The following is a 15,027-nucleotide window of genomic DNA, read 5'->3' as shown; positions in this document are numbered from 1 at the left end:
TTTCTTTCTTTCTTTCTTTCCCTCCCTCCCCGTTTACTCCCCACGTGAGGCTGGACCCCATTTCACAAAGTCCCAGTCCTCAGACATAACTAGAAACAGAGTATGTCCAAAACAAAACAACCTCCCCAGCAGCGGCGTATGAAGATTAACTCTTTTTTAGGGCAGATGTCGACTTTTGTCGACGGAAGGGGTTGAGGACAAAAATCGGCTGTTAATGGCGACAAAACTCTTTGTTACGTCGCAGGCATTCCCTCTCAGCTTGGAGGAATGTTAGACTCGCGGACTCGGCATCTAATGCTTGCGTGAGTTACGAAATGTAAACAAAAGCAAGATGGCATTGACATCTCACAAGGGAGCGAAGCGAGTGCAGGAAAGAAAATACTAAGCAGATGATGTTTTGCACATTATCACACTTTGATTTTTCAGAATCTGATTTTATTGACCGTGATCAGGAGATCGAGCAAGAGAGTGAGGAACTGCCGTCAGCTGATCAGACACCAGCTGATGCCGCCCCGGTTGATCTGCTGCCAGCTGAGTGCATTCGCGCAGCCGATGCACTTACGGCAAGGTTCGTGTGGGAGGAATACCCAGACATTGATCCGTGGGAGCCAAACTGGCTACCAGACTTTACAAGATAGCATGGCTTGCTGTTGGACACAACAGATTACCAGCTGCTGGACTACTTCAATCTGTTCTTTCCCGATGCTGCTTTTCAGCTACTATCAGACGAGACAAACGGGTATGCAGAGCAGTGTTTTGAATCGTGGGCTGCGCTTGCACCGCATTGGGTTTCCACTTTGAAAAACGATAAAGACGAGGTGAAAGGTTTTGTGGCATTACAAATAGTGATGAGACTAGACTGGTTATATAACTTCAGGGAGCATCTGTTCAAATGTGCTTTGTCCCCTGGTGGCTTTGGGCAGGTTATGACACGTGATAAGTACGTGCTCCTGCAATGTTTTATTCACTTCTGTGATAACCAGAAGCAAGTCCCAAGGGGTGAGCCAGGCTATAACCCCACGTATAAAGTTCAGCTCCTACTTGACATTGTGGAACCCACATATACACAATTTTATCAGCCTGGCTCTGATTTGTCTGTGCATGAATCTATGATAAAATAGAAGGGACACTTTTTTTTTTTTTTTTCTGCCAGTATATGCCAGACAAGCCCACAAAGTATGGTATAAAGAATTTTGTACTGGCAGAAGCAACCACTGGTTTCTGCCTGAAAGTCATTACATATACAGGAAAGTATTTATCTCAAAGAGAGAACTGTCCCTTGACAAGTCAGGTTGTGCTGGAGCTGCTTTAGGGCTATGAACATTTGGGTCATGTTGTGTACATGGACAATTTTTATACATGACCAGAATTGTTCATTGAGCTACAGAGCAGGGGAGTTGGAGCTTGTGGCACAGTGAGGGTGAACAGGAGACACATGCCTTCACAGTTGAAGCCAGACAGGCTGAAGATGAAAAGAGGTGACAGTCTGGTTTTAATGCGGGCGGAAAACTTGGTGGCATTGGCATGGCACAATGTCAAATGGTGACTTGTCTCTCTATAGTACACACTAACAATTAGTGCTGGGCGGTATACCGGTTCATACCAAAAACAGTTTATTTTTGTTATGATCTGGATTTTTCTTATACCGCAACACCGGTTTAAATAGCCTAAACAACGTTCAGAACGTGGTGCAGCGGGAAACTGTTTAAGGGGGGACCTTTTTCACTGCTGCACCGCTAAACGTGCATACAACGGAGTACATTCATTAGTGGTGGTATTGAATGTTGAAAATGGACAGAGAACATTCCAAAACTGAAGCTGTAGCAGACGATAAAGTTGAACATGACACAGAAGAACTTTTGCCAGAAAACTGAGCTGTGTCTGTTGTCTGGAGATACTTTTGGTTTTAAAAGGTCGGATATGGACCATTATGTTCAAATGTGTCAGTACTGTTTCTATTGTACTGGATAATACTGCAAGCCAAGTTGTACTTATTTTTTTCAATACTGTGTAATGTACCTAGGTACTGTGTAATAGTGTGACAACACGTTGACTTTATTCTCGTAATTTTTCATTAAAGTAGAACATCGTGAACTAAACTTCATCTTTAAATGAACAATTAATTTACTAGATTTTCTCAAACCCCGTCATAAGTTATGTAGCACATTAAATGCTTTTGTGTTAAGTGTTCCCCGAGCTATGTTAATCACTACGTGCTTCTTAAACTGACTTCCTCTTGCACTAAGAGGAGGCGCAGGCAGCGATCTCCACACAGAATACATTAATTTCATGATATTCCTGCTCCCTGAACCTTTAGAATGCTAAGATAAATACTTGATATAATTTTCATGATGAAATGCATTAAAGCATGTATTAATCATGTGGGAGGACGGTGGCGTTTAGGTTGCACTGCTGACTTGCAGCAAGGGGGTCCCGGGTGTTCCCTCCCTTGAATTTGCATGTTCTTCTGGTGGGTTTACTCGGCGTACTTGTTTCTTTTCAAAGTCATGTAGGATGTGGGGTTTGTTATGCTATATTGACCCTAGTATATTTATTGCTCGTAATCGCCCTGCGAAGTGCTGGTGCCCCATTCAGGATTTGTTCCTGCCTCGCCCACCGTTCTTGCTGGGATGGGTGCAACTCTGAATGGATGGCATAATTAAACATGTATAAAGAAGAATTAAGTTCTGAACATTCCGTGGTCTGTTTATATAACTAGTTTTAATTTCACAAAGATGTTTATCATGTGGTGATTGGTTATATGGAGAAAGAAAAAGGAAGGATAGGAACTGGGGGTTTGGTACATCAGACAGAGACCGCACACATCTAATAAAGAGGGCCTGCTCAGAAGAACATCCATTGAATTCTGTGTTCATGTCTCCGACCACCAGGGGGGGTATTTTTCATACGTGGATTACTCGTTTAGCCAGATATAATTGTTGAAGGTTTGGCATGTTCCTGGATCTGTTGGGTTTTTCGAAACTCTTGCTGGATGTGTTGTCATAGCAACACATCCAAATCCTCAAACCTGCTCGGAGCAGGTTTGTTCTATGTAAACAAGGATTAGCTCACACACTTAATCAGTGTCGGTGCATGGAATTCATTCAGTTATGGTTTCACTGTTCATGAATGAGCAACCAATTGATATTGGTGCGCAAATTATAAGAATTTCATATAGAGAGGATTTTGCGAGATCGGCAAGATCCTTTTATTGCTCCCGGAGGAAATTCTTTTCAAAAGATGCCGCTTTAGCTGAGGGGGAATATTGTACCTCAAAGATTTATTAGCACCTTATATTCGAAGTCAAACTAGGCGAAGTCAGGCTCTCACAACCACACAGACAGTATGCATTGCTTTGAGGTTTTATGCAAGCGGCACCTTTTTTTATATACTGTAGGCGATGCGGAAAATCTATCTAAAAGTGCAGTTTGCCAGGCAATTCGTAAAGTCTGTTTTTGGCTCTGAAATATTTCCTTTGGGTTTTCATAGTGTTTCCTGGACACCTGTGTGTGCAGACAATAAAAGAGGTGTTTCATGCCATTGCAGGTAGGCAACACACAGGCAAAAACACCCACAGTTCCATGAAGAATCTCACAATCAGCTTAACATTTTCATTACCCAGGATTTCCAAATGTGATTGGGGCACTGGATTGTAAGCAGATCCGAATAATCAGACAGTGTCTTCATCAAATATTTGACCTTCTTCAATATGTCGTTGTTTCAGACACAAGTTCTAGGGATATGACATTCCCTGCAACTGACCCAACAAAAAAGAGGGCTATATGGAACATACCTATGGCACACATCGATGACAAATATATGAAGAGACCACTACATCCTGCCACTGGTTCTGAGGAGGAGCTTTGCCCTAGAATGCCCTCAGAAACCAGGCGATGGGCATTTTGCTGGATAGCCAAGTCTTCTGCAGGGGTTAGGTCTGGACCGCGTGGACCTCCACCTGTTTTTTGCTTGTCTGCCTTCTTATTAGCTTTACAACAACAACAACATTTATATTTATGTAGCACATTTTAATGCAAAAAGTATCTCAAAGTGCTTTACATAATGAAGAAAAGAAAAATAAAGACAAAATTAATTTAAAATAAGACAACATTAATGAACATAGAAAAGAGTAAGGTCCGATGGCCAGGGGGGACAGAAAAAACAAACAAAAAAAAAAAAACTCCAGACAGCTGGAGAAAAAAATAAAATCTGCAGGGGTTCCAGGTCATAAGACTGCCCAGTCCCCTCTGGGCATTCTACCTAACATAAATGAAATAGTCCTCTTTGTAGTTTGGGTTCTCACGGAAGGACTTGATGATGATGGTCATGCAGACTTCTGGCTTTTAATCCATCACTGTTGGAACATCACAGTGCTTTGAGTAGATGGTAGTGACACAAGCCTCCACCAAAAGGGCACAGGAAAAGGAAACAGAAGAGAGAGTAGGGGTTAGTACAGATTTTAGAGCCACCATGAATAGTTATTATAATGAATTGGATATACAGAGTATCAGGATTAAATTACAGTGGAGTTATGAGAAGGCCATGTTAAAATGTGTTTTCAGCAGTTTTTTAAAGTGCTCCACTGTATTAGCCTGGCGAATTCCTATTGGCAGGCTATTCCAGATTTTAGGTGCATAACAGCAGAAGGCCTCCTCACCTCTTCTTTTAAGTTTTGCTCTTGGAATTCTAAGGAGACACTCATTTGAGGATCTGAGGTTACAATTTGGAATACAAGATGTCAGACATTCTGATATATAAGATGGGGCGAGATTATTTAAGGCTTTATAAACCATAAGCAGAATTTTAAAGTCAATCCTCAATGACACAGGTAACTAGTGTAGTGGCATCAAAACTGGAGAAATGTGCTCGGATTTTCTTTTCCTGGTTAGGATTCTAGCAGCTGCATTCTGCACTAGGTGCAAACGATTTGTCCTTCTTGGGTATTCCTGAGTGGATTGCGTTACAGTAGTCTAGCCGACTGAAAACAAACGTGAACTAATTTCTCAGCATCTTTCAATGATATAAGAGGTCTAACTTTTGCTGTGTTTAAGTGAAAAAATGCTGTCCTAGTGATCTGATTGATATGCGATTTAAAATTCAGATTACAGTCAACAGGTACCCCTAAGCTTTTTACCTCCATCTTGACTTTTAATCCTAATGCATCCAGTGTTTTTCTAATAGCCTCATTGTATCCATTTTTGCCAATCACTAAGATTTCAGTTCTCTTTATTTAGCTTGAGAAAGTTACTATTCATCCATTCTGAAATACAAGTCAGACATTGTTAGTGAATCAAGAGAATCGGGGTCATCGGGTGCTATTGATAAATACAGCTGTGTGTCATCAGCATAGCTCTGGTAGCTCACATTGTGCCCTGAGATAATCTGACCTAACGTTTTGTTTTTTATATTATATATGAATCTTTATGTCAACAATTCTTTAAATAGTTATATACCAATATTTACCAGTTTGAAGTATATTCTTGCACTTCACTTTAACTCTGTTCCCATGTTCTCCTTGTGCTCACGTTTGATCTGGAATTGACATATTAAATATGAATTTACATGAATATTTATTAATCCCAAGGGGAAATTCACATTTAATATAAAAGTATCTCTATCTCTATATCTCTATCTCTATAATCTGACTCATAGGAAATGAAATGCTGCATTCAGTAAGTACAATGCACACTACTTAGCATTTAATTTGTCGGCCACTTTTTGCCAGCCGTCTTTTCTGGTTTAGGCTGCTTTTGCAGTGTTACCCTTTGTGCATATTAAATCTTGAAATTCTTCATCCTTCGAGTAAAAGGTCTTGCTCCGCTTGTGTGGAGGGGAAAAAAAGAAAAATGCGCCCTTTCTTTCGTCATTTTGTTACAGCCTATCAAAGACTTGCTGATCATGTTTTCTAGACTCAATATATATGGGCTTTTAAGTCAGCGCGGGCGCGCACATTCATCTCGGATGATTAGATCCAACTAGACTAATCTACTACATGGCTGAGTTTGAAAAACCGACTTATTCCGGATGAGTTTCACTGCCATTAACTCATCCAAGATGAGGCATCTGATCTCGGATGATTTAAGCGACGTATGCAAAATACCCCCCAGATCACGAACCCAACATTTAAACAATATTTAAGTTAAACCTGTGCGATACTCATTCATACATCCAGTTTTTCGGAGCCTCGTCACACCTGCCATAAAGCTCTCTACACTGAACATACACCTGGGGACCCCTTACTGCGAGGGAGCAGCACTACCACCCCACTACCATGCATGTTGAATACCTGCTTTAATGCATTTCTTCATGAAAATAATATCAAGTATTTATCTTAGCATTCTAAATGTTAAGGGAGAAGAAATATCATGAAATTAATGCATTCTGTGCGGCGATTGCTGCCTGTGCCTCCTCTTAGTGCAAGAGGAAGTCAATTTAAGATGTGTTTAGCAATTTAACTGGGTTGGGGAGCACTGGACACAAAGTATTTAACTCTTTTAGGGCTAATTTTTTTGTTTCTTTTCTCCCAGGGCTGAATATTTTTCCAAAAACTAACATTTTTTTAAAAAAAGAACACAAAGCAATTGTTTAACATATCAAATCAACAAAAAATATTTACTTTTGACAAATGTTACTGTCTTGCATGTTGTATGAGCCTGCATACTATGATTTCACATACATATCACATACATTTTACACAGCAAAGTCTGATCTCACTCAAAGCAGCCAATTTCAGCCATTGCCACATTGTACTGCTTACAATATGTGTTGCTTTGGTGCCTACTTTTCAATTGTATGTTGCTGCACTTTCTCACATATATTGTTAGTGTATACTGTAGAGAGACGAGTCACCCGTTTGCCATCGTGCCATGCCACTGCCACCAAGTTTTCTGCCCGCATGAAAATTGTATTGTCACCTCTTTTCATCTTCAACCTGTCTGGCTTCAACTGTGAAGCCATGTGTCTCCTGTTCACCCTCACTGTGCCACAAGCTCCAATTCCTCTGCCCTGTAGCTCCATGAACAATTCTGGGCATGTATAAAAATTGTCCAAATGTACACAACATGACCCAAATGTTTATAGCCCTGAAGCAGCTCCAGCACAACCTGACTTGTCAAGGGACAGTTCTCTCTTTGAAAGAAATACTTTCCTGTATATGTAATTACTTTCAGGCAGAAACCAGTGTTTGCTTCTGCCAGTACAAAATCCTTTATGCCATACTTTGTGGGCTTGTCTGGCATATACTTGCAGAAAAAAAGATGTCCCTTTTAATTTTATCATAGATTCATGCACAGACAAATCACAGCCAGGCTGATAAAATTGTTTCTATGTTGGTTCCACAATGTCGAACAGGGGCTGAACTTTATGCTTGGTGTTATAGCCTGGCTCACCCCATGGGATTTGCTTCCGTTTATTACAGAAGTGAATAAAACTTTGTGGCATCACGTACCTATCATCACGCTGCATAACCTGTCCAAAGCCACCAGGGGACAAAGCACGTTTGGACCAATGCTCCCTGAAGTTATATCACCAGTTCTGTCCCATCTCTATTTGTAATGCCACAGCGCACTTCATCTCGTCTTTTGCTGTGGGTTTCCACTTTGAAAAACGAGAATGCGATGCAAGCGCAGCCCACGATTCAAAAAATTTCTCTGCCTACCTTTTTCTCGTCTGACAGTAGCTGAAAAGCAGCATCAGGAGAGAGCAGCCTGAAGTAGTCCGGCGGCTGGTAATCTGTCATGTCCAACAGCAAGCCATGCTGTCTCGTGAAGTCCGGTAGCCAGTTCGGCTCCCACGCGAACCTTGCCGTAGATGCATCGGCTGTGCGAATGCGCTCAGCTGGCAGTGGATTAGCTGGCACGGCATCGGCTAGTGTCCGATCAGCTGATGCCGGCTTCTCACTCTCTTGCTCGATCTCCTGATCACTGTCTATAAAATCCGATTCTGAAAAATCAGAGTCCGACTCCGCGATAATGGGCAAAAAATTGTCTGCCGAGTGTTTTCTTTTCTGCACTCGCTTCGCTCCCTTGTGACATGTCAATGCCATTGTTTACATTTTGCAACTCCCGCACACGCAAGGATTAGTTGCCGAGTCAACGAGTCTAGCATTCCTCCAAGCACAGAGGGAATGCCTGTGACGTGACAAAACTCACTAACGGCTGATTGTCGCCCTCTATCCCTGGATGTCGACTTTTGTCGACATTCGCCCTCAACCCCTCCTGTCGACAAAAGTCGACATCCGCCCTAAGAGTTAATGTGCTACAATAGTTATGACAGGGTTTGAGAAACTCTAGTAAATTAAATGTTGATTTTAGGATGAAATTTAGTTTACGACATTCTACTTTAATGACAAAATAAACGGAGAATAAAGTGGAAATGTCGAATAAAGTCAACTTGTCGACTTTATTCTCGACATGGGGTTTTTTTTTTTTTTGTTTTTTTTTTCCCCTTCACAGTGGCCCTTATACATTTCCATAGGGCAATACCACAAATAGCATTATATATGTAAGTTACAGTGTTATTATTTATGTATATAGCTTAGCTTGAAGCAAGGTCCATATTAACTCTTTTAAGGGCTAATTTTTTTTTTTTTTTTTTTTTTTTTTTCCCTCTCTCCCAGGGCTGCATATTTTTCCAAAAACTAGCTTTTTTTTAAACAATTTGTGTTCTTTTTTTAAACATATCAAATTAGCAAAAAATATTTACTTTTGACAAATGTTACTGTCTTCCATGTTGTATGAGCCTGCATATGATTTCACATACATATCACATATGCATATCTGTAGCTCCATGAACAATTCTGGTCATGTATAAAAATTGTCCATGTACACAACATGACCCAAATGTTCATAGCCCTAAAGTAACTCCAGCACAACCTGACTTGTCAAGGGACTAGGACTGCAAGTAATGATTATTTTGGTAGTCGACTAATCATTCAAATTTTTTTTGGATTAATCACGATTATTTCATGCCTGACTATTTTGAAGCCTGCAACCTGTGGTTGCACATCCTGTATTGAGCTCCAGTGCTTGTCTTACCCCATCAACTCACGTCTGTCCAACCCGCTATATCCCAACTACAGGGTCACGGGGGGGGTCTACTGGAGCCAATCTCAGCCAACACAGGGCGCAAGGCAGGAAACAAACCCTGGGCAGGGCGCCAACCCACCACAGGACACACACACACACACACTAGGGCCAATTTAGAATTGCCAATCCACCTAACCTGCATGTCTTTGGACTGTGGGAGGAAACCAGAGCACCTGGAGGAAACCCACGCAGACATGGGGAGAACATGCAAACTCCACGCAGGGAGGACCAGGGTTGCGAATCCGGGTCTCCTAACTGCGAGGCAGAAGTGCTACCACTCCGCCACCGTGCCGCCCCAGTTGGCTCCAAGATAATAAAACAAGTCTGTCTTCAATCTTCCTGTTTTCTTACTTTTTCTATTCTCACATTTGTCGCAGTCTTGCTAACTGACTGGGCCATATTTGTCTTGATCCTTGTCATGACAGAGAACTATAAAAGCAACCATTAAAAGGGACCAAAATCCTTTCAAGGCACACATGCCTTGAACATTACACACACAACACCTCACTACATTAGTGGTGTTTTTTTTTTTTTTTTCTGTTTTATAAAACTGGTGAGACTTCAAAGCATGAAATGCTTATGACAATTTTGCTTGTGTCCTGTTTGTAGTGCCCAGCTGGTGTATTTTGGCAGAGCTGGAGGTGGCAGAGTTAAAGATGTAGTCACGAGTCAGCATTCATGTCTGAAACCTGCAAAAGCTGACATGTTGGTGTTCCAGACAAAAAAAATCTGCAACGGCCACAATAAGTGTTGAGAAATAGATTCAGAGAAGCAAGTATTCTATAAGACTTCTGTTTTTTAGAGTAATTTTAAGATTGTAGTTTTTCATTATATCCTATAGTGGCAGCATTTGTGACAAAAGTTAAATGCTGGTTATCTGTAAATATTTTATTGTGCAATATTTAGATATTTTGTGTAATATTTCTATTTAGTGGTCACTTTTTGATAATTCTGTGGTTAGTCAATTTGTAGGCCAAGTGTTGCTATTTATTATGTTTATCAAACTCTGGTGAGAATGCTGAAACATTGTGTAGATGACTGTGCCAAGGAAAAAGTTCCTAAATGAAATATCGTGGTTATTTGCTAACATGTGGAGTTTACTGAAGGCAATTACAGTTCATAACGGTGATATGGAAACCTATAAGAAATTTTGAAACCAACTCTGTAAAGCAGCCAAAGAAACTAAATGTCAGTATAGCTGTAAATTAAAGACAGAAATATACAAGCCGCAATAATTTGCGCAAACATTGGCAGCGATTAAAGATGTCTATGGACTACAAAGTAAAGCCTAATCCAGTCTCGCCTGCTTTTTCCCTTCCTGATGAATTTAATACTTTCTATGCCTATTTTGAACACGAAAACAAGTAGCCAGCCATTTGAATGCCTGCAGCACCAAAAGATTCATCCTTATTTGTTTCTGTATATGGCATTAAGAAGGTTTTATACAAGTTAATGACTATAAAGTATTATGTCTGGCTAGAGTATATGGGCATTTTTTGGTGCCTTCCTGCAGCAAAAGGACTGTCTTAATAAAACCCATTTGGTCTGCCTGATTACAGACTAGTGGTTCTTACTCTGGTTGTGGTGAAATACTTTGAGAGTCTGGTGTTGGAACACATTAAACAGAATATTCTACATTGTCCAGTTTGCGTTCAGTCTTAACCAGTCCACAGAGGACCCCATATCCTTTGAAATTCTGGATAAAAAAAAAACAAAACAAAAAAAAACTTGACAGTCCTGTTTGTAATGCTGTTCTTTCATCAAAGCTGAAAGTCCAACTCCTTAATTTAGGACTCTGAACTCCCCTATTGCAAATGGATTTTGTACTTTCTAATCAACAGACCTCTGCATGTGCAGATTTGCAGCACCACTTCCTCCTTGCGGGTGAAGTTGGCACAGAAGATTGCCAGCATTCAGTTGCCTTCTACTTTGGACATATGCAACACTCGCCTTAGAAAGGGAAGTAGTGTTATCAATGACTAGGCTGGGGTGTCATTTAGGTTTTATAGATTCCAAATATTCTGATTCTGCTTTGATTCTGGTGCTTATCGATTCTCAGTTCAGATTCTAATATGGTTTAAAAGAAAAAAAAAAGAATTTCAATAACAAACTCTTTATTCTCTTTAAAGGGTTCAACTTAGTTTTTCAAAGGTTACTTGAAGCAGTAAAACTGGGTGTTTCAAGATAAATATATCATTTCTTCAACCTAAGTGTCACAAATACACAAAGTGAAAAGTGTGTGTATAAATGCAGCAATAAAGTCAACAGTTCTTGTTAAGGAAAATCGGCAATATCAGCCTTTTCTGGTAGTATGCCTAATTTCATGAACTGTAGCATTGTTATTGCCACATTCATATTAGCAGCACTATCTACATTGACAACATTTACTTCATTGAAGATGCCACATTACTGCTAAATATTACTGACTTCTTCAGCCACCTCTGGTTATGTTTGTGCTTTACATACTGGTTTTGTTTTAAGAACTTTTGTCTCATTTTGCCATTAGTCGTGTAATTTGCGGTCATTGAGATATAATTCTAGCACTGGTTAAAGCTACTTTGCTAACATCACTGAGCTCTGATACTAGTTTTGGTTTCTCTATGTACCAGGCAGGCAACAAATGATTAGATAAAATTTGTCTAGAAAGGGTAGTGTACTTTTGGATTTAGGGCCTCTCATCTCACTGCAAATAAATTCAAATTAACAGTAAAACTGGATACAAGTGCATTTGTCCAATTATTAGTTTTTTTTTTTTTTTTTTCCTCCCCTTTTTCTTACCTACCTAAATGATGGTGAATCAACAACTGAAAGAGTGATTTCCTTTTGCAACAAATGCTGTGACTGCTCTGAGACAGTCTTTGGTTTTCCTTGTAGTCCTTTTTGCCTTCATTGCTAAACTGAACTGTGTTACAGCTTGGGATCCTTGCCTGCACTGGAGATGAAGTGGTGGAACTAAAACTCTGTGAATGATCATCTAAGAAAAATATATTTATTAAATGCAAGCTAATTTGCTTTCTTGCAGTTTTAACTAAGAGATGCTTATACTGTTACCAGTTACATGTTATAATGTTACCTGAGTGCAATGTTCTAGGGCTAGCTAAGGCATTTGAACTAGGAGAATCCTGGACACTAAAGGCAGTAAATTCTTTTAAATTAATGCCGTGCTGCAGTAAATGTTTTGGCATGTTTGTTGTACAACCTCCCTTACAAGCAATGTTTTCACAATTGCTGCATTTTGCGTTGTTGCCATTTTCTGTTGAAATACAGCCACACTTTTGATTTGCTGCGATCCATACTTCAAAGGCGTGTCCATTTGTTTTACTTGGCATGTGATGTATGATGTAGCAGGTATTTTGAGCTGTGAATATAAACAAAAAAAAAATAAGTTAATACATTAAGAATAAATACAAAAACATTAGTATGTTTAGTTTTTCACCAGTTGGCAGACTCTCTGCGCCTACCTAGGTGCAGAGAGTCTGCCAACTGGTGAAAAACTAAACATACTAGTATGTTTTTGTATATGTATAAAGATTGGTCGGCAACAATATGATGACCTAGTCAGTCTCTTGATCGGTGCCGTTTTATTTTCTGAAAGGATTTCTCCTGTTCGAAGTGGCAGGTGAATTTACAACAAAATGCAGACACCTGAGAAATAAACTGAAACGTTACTCATTCATGATTTTTCTGTCCGTTCCATACGGTAAAGGTTTTGTTGACCAGGACATTCTGATTTCAGGCATTTTGAAGTACATCTTGATATATAACAAATCGCTTTCTGTCTCTATTTCACACGCTTTACACAACCGTATTCAGCTTGCTCTGTTGCCAGTCGCCATTCACTGGATGAATATATGTGGGTGGCTCGTGGTGTGGTACTTTCTGTTTTAGAGTTAAGAGGGTTAAGACTAATGGCAAGAATATTCATTTAAAAAACGAAAACTAAAAATTATTTTTTAGTATATTTCAGTTAGTCTTTCCAGCTACCTTAAAGCCGAAATGAAAAACTAAACGAAACTATTAATTTCAGTTTGCAAAAATTGTTTTTTAACAGTAGTTTCAGTTTTGATTTTAGTTTTTCGTTAACTATAATAACTTTGTCGACAGAAACCAAAAAAGAAAAGGAAACTGTTAGGCCTTAAAAGTACCTTAAAGCTTGTTTTCTCTGTGTCCCCTGGCCATGAACTGTTGCCACAGCTATTAAATTGTTAGTCATATTGTGTACTAGCTATTTGTATGAGACTTTTTTCAGCCCTATTACTGATAAAAACTGAGAGAATGTATGTCAATGCAGCACTTTACCTCTTGGAGGCAGTACTGCAGCTACGATTATCAACTTATTACTTTTCCAAGAAGCAACAGATTTTTCACTAGATTTATTTGAATTAAATATTACTCTCTAAAAATTTCAGACCTAGATTTATGACTTTTTTTCTAATGGGTTATTGTTCTAAGTAAACAGCGTGTGTTACAATTACCAGTTCATTTTCAGTCCTTACTGATAATTATTTTATTTTTATTTTTTTTTACACCGCAGAATAACTTTTATATACTGAGATTCTCAATGCCTGGAGTAGCACGCTTAGCACATTTAGCACAGGGTGCAACAACATTAACTGCCACAGGGAATTTTTAAAACTGCATCAACTGAAGCAGTTGATAGACTTGCATTTCTTGCACTAAATTTGTGAAGTCTCTTGAATGCTTGTTCTTGCCATGGTTTGATATCAAAACATAGCTCAAAAATGTTTCAGTTTGCTCTTTTTAAGTTTGTGTGTGTGATGATTTTTTTTTTTCTCTACTAAATCTACTAAAGTAGTTAAAGCACCTACTCCTACACTACATAAGTACGCTCAGAAAACTGTCTTGCATTAATGTTTATATACTTGAATTAATGTATGTGTATTTTGTTTATGCTTGTACTATTATAAAGTAAATCAGTTATTACTGTGTGATTTGGTCCAAATATTTACATATAAGAACAATTTAACTGCGTGACTTTTTGAGTAAAATTGGATAAGAAAAAAAATCTTTGTACAGTGCATCCGGAAAGTATTCACAGCGCATCACTTTTTCCACATTTTGTTATGTTACAGCCTTATTCCAAAATGGATTAAATTCATTTTTTTTCCCTCAGAATTCTACACACAACACCCATAATGACAACATGAAAAAGGTTTACTTGAGGTTTTTGCAAATTTATTAAAAATAAAAAAAATTGAGAAATCACATGTACATAAGTATTCACAGCCTTTGCCATGAAGCTCGAAATTGAGCTCAGGTGCATCCTGTTTCCCCTGATCATCCTTGAGATGTTTCTGCAGCTTAATTGGAGTCCACCTGTGTTAAATTCAGTTGACTGGACATGATTTGGAAAGGCACACACCTGTCTATATAAGGTCCCACAGTTGACAGTTCATGTCAGAGCACAAACCAAGCATGAAGTCAAAGGAACTGTCTGTAGACCTCCGAGACAGGATTGTCTCGAGGCACAAATCTGGGGAAGGTTACAGAAAAATGTCTGCTGCTTTGAAAGTCCCAATGAGCACAGTGGCCTCCATCATCCGTAAGTGAAAGAAGTTCGAAACCACAAGGACTCTTCCTAGAGCTGGCCAGCCATCTAAACTGAGCGATTGAGGGACAAGGGCCTTAGTCAGGGAGGTGACCAAGAACCCGATGGTCACTCTGTCAGAGCTCCAGAGGTCCTCTGTGGAGAGAGGAGAACCTTTCAGAAGGACATCCATTTCTGCAGCAATCCACCAATCAGGCCTGTATGGTAGAGTGGCCAGACGGAAGCCACTCCTTAGTAAAAGGCACATGGCAGCCCGCCTGGAATTTGCTAAAAGGCACCTGAAGGAGACTCAGACCATGAGAAAGAAAATTCTCTGGTCTGATGAGACAAAGATTGAACTCTTTGGTGTGAATGCCAGGCGTCACGTTTGGA

At 39.6% G+C, this 15,027-nt stretch overlaps 1 protein-coding gene across 1 annotated transcript in view; it reads left to right on the top strand.

Moving 5' to 3' along the window:
* The window catches only part of papolg (poly(A) polymerase gamma), a 76,587-nt gene that overhangs the window by 32,591 nt on the left and 28,969 nt on the right, over nucleotides 1-15,027 (top strand). The window lies entirely within an intron of this gene.

Source organism: Erpetoichthys calabaricus, chromosome 15, assembly GCF_900747795.2.
Source record: "Erpetoichthys calabaricus chromosome 15, fErpCal1.3, whole genome shotgun sequence".
NCBI classification, from domain to species: Eukaryota; Metazoa; Chordata; class Cladistia; order Polypteriformes; family Polypteridae; genus Erpetoichthys; species Erpetoichthys calabaricus.
This window is presented reverse-complemented; position numbering and strand designations above follow the sequence as displayed.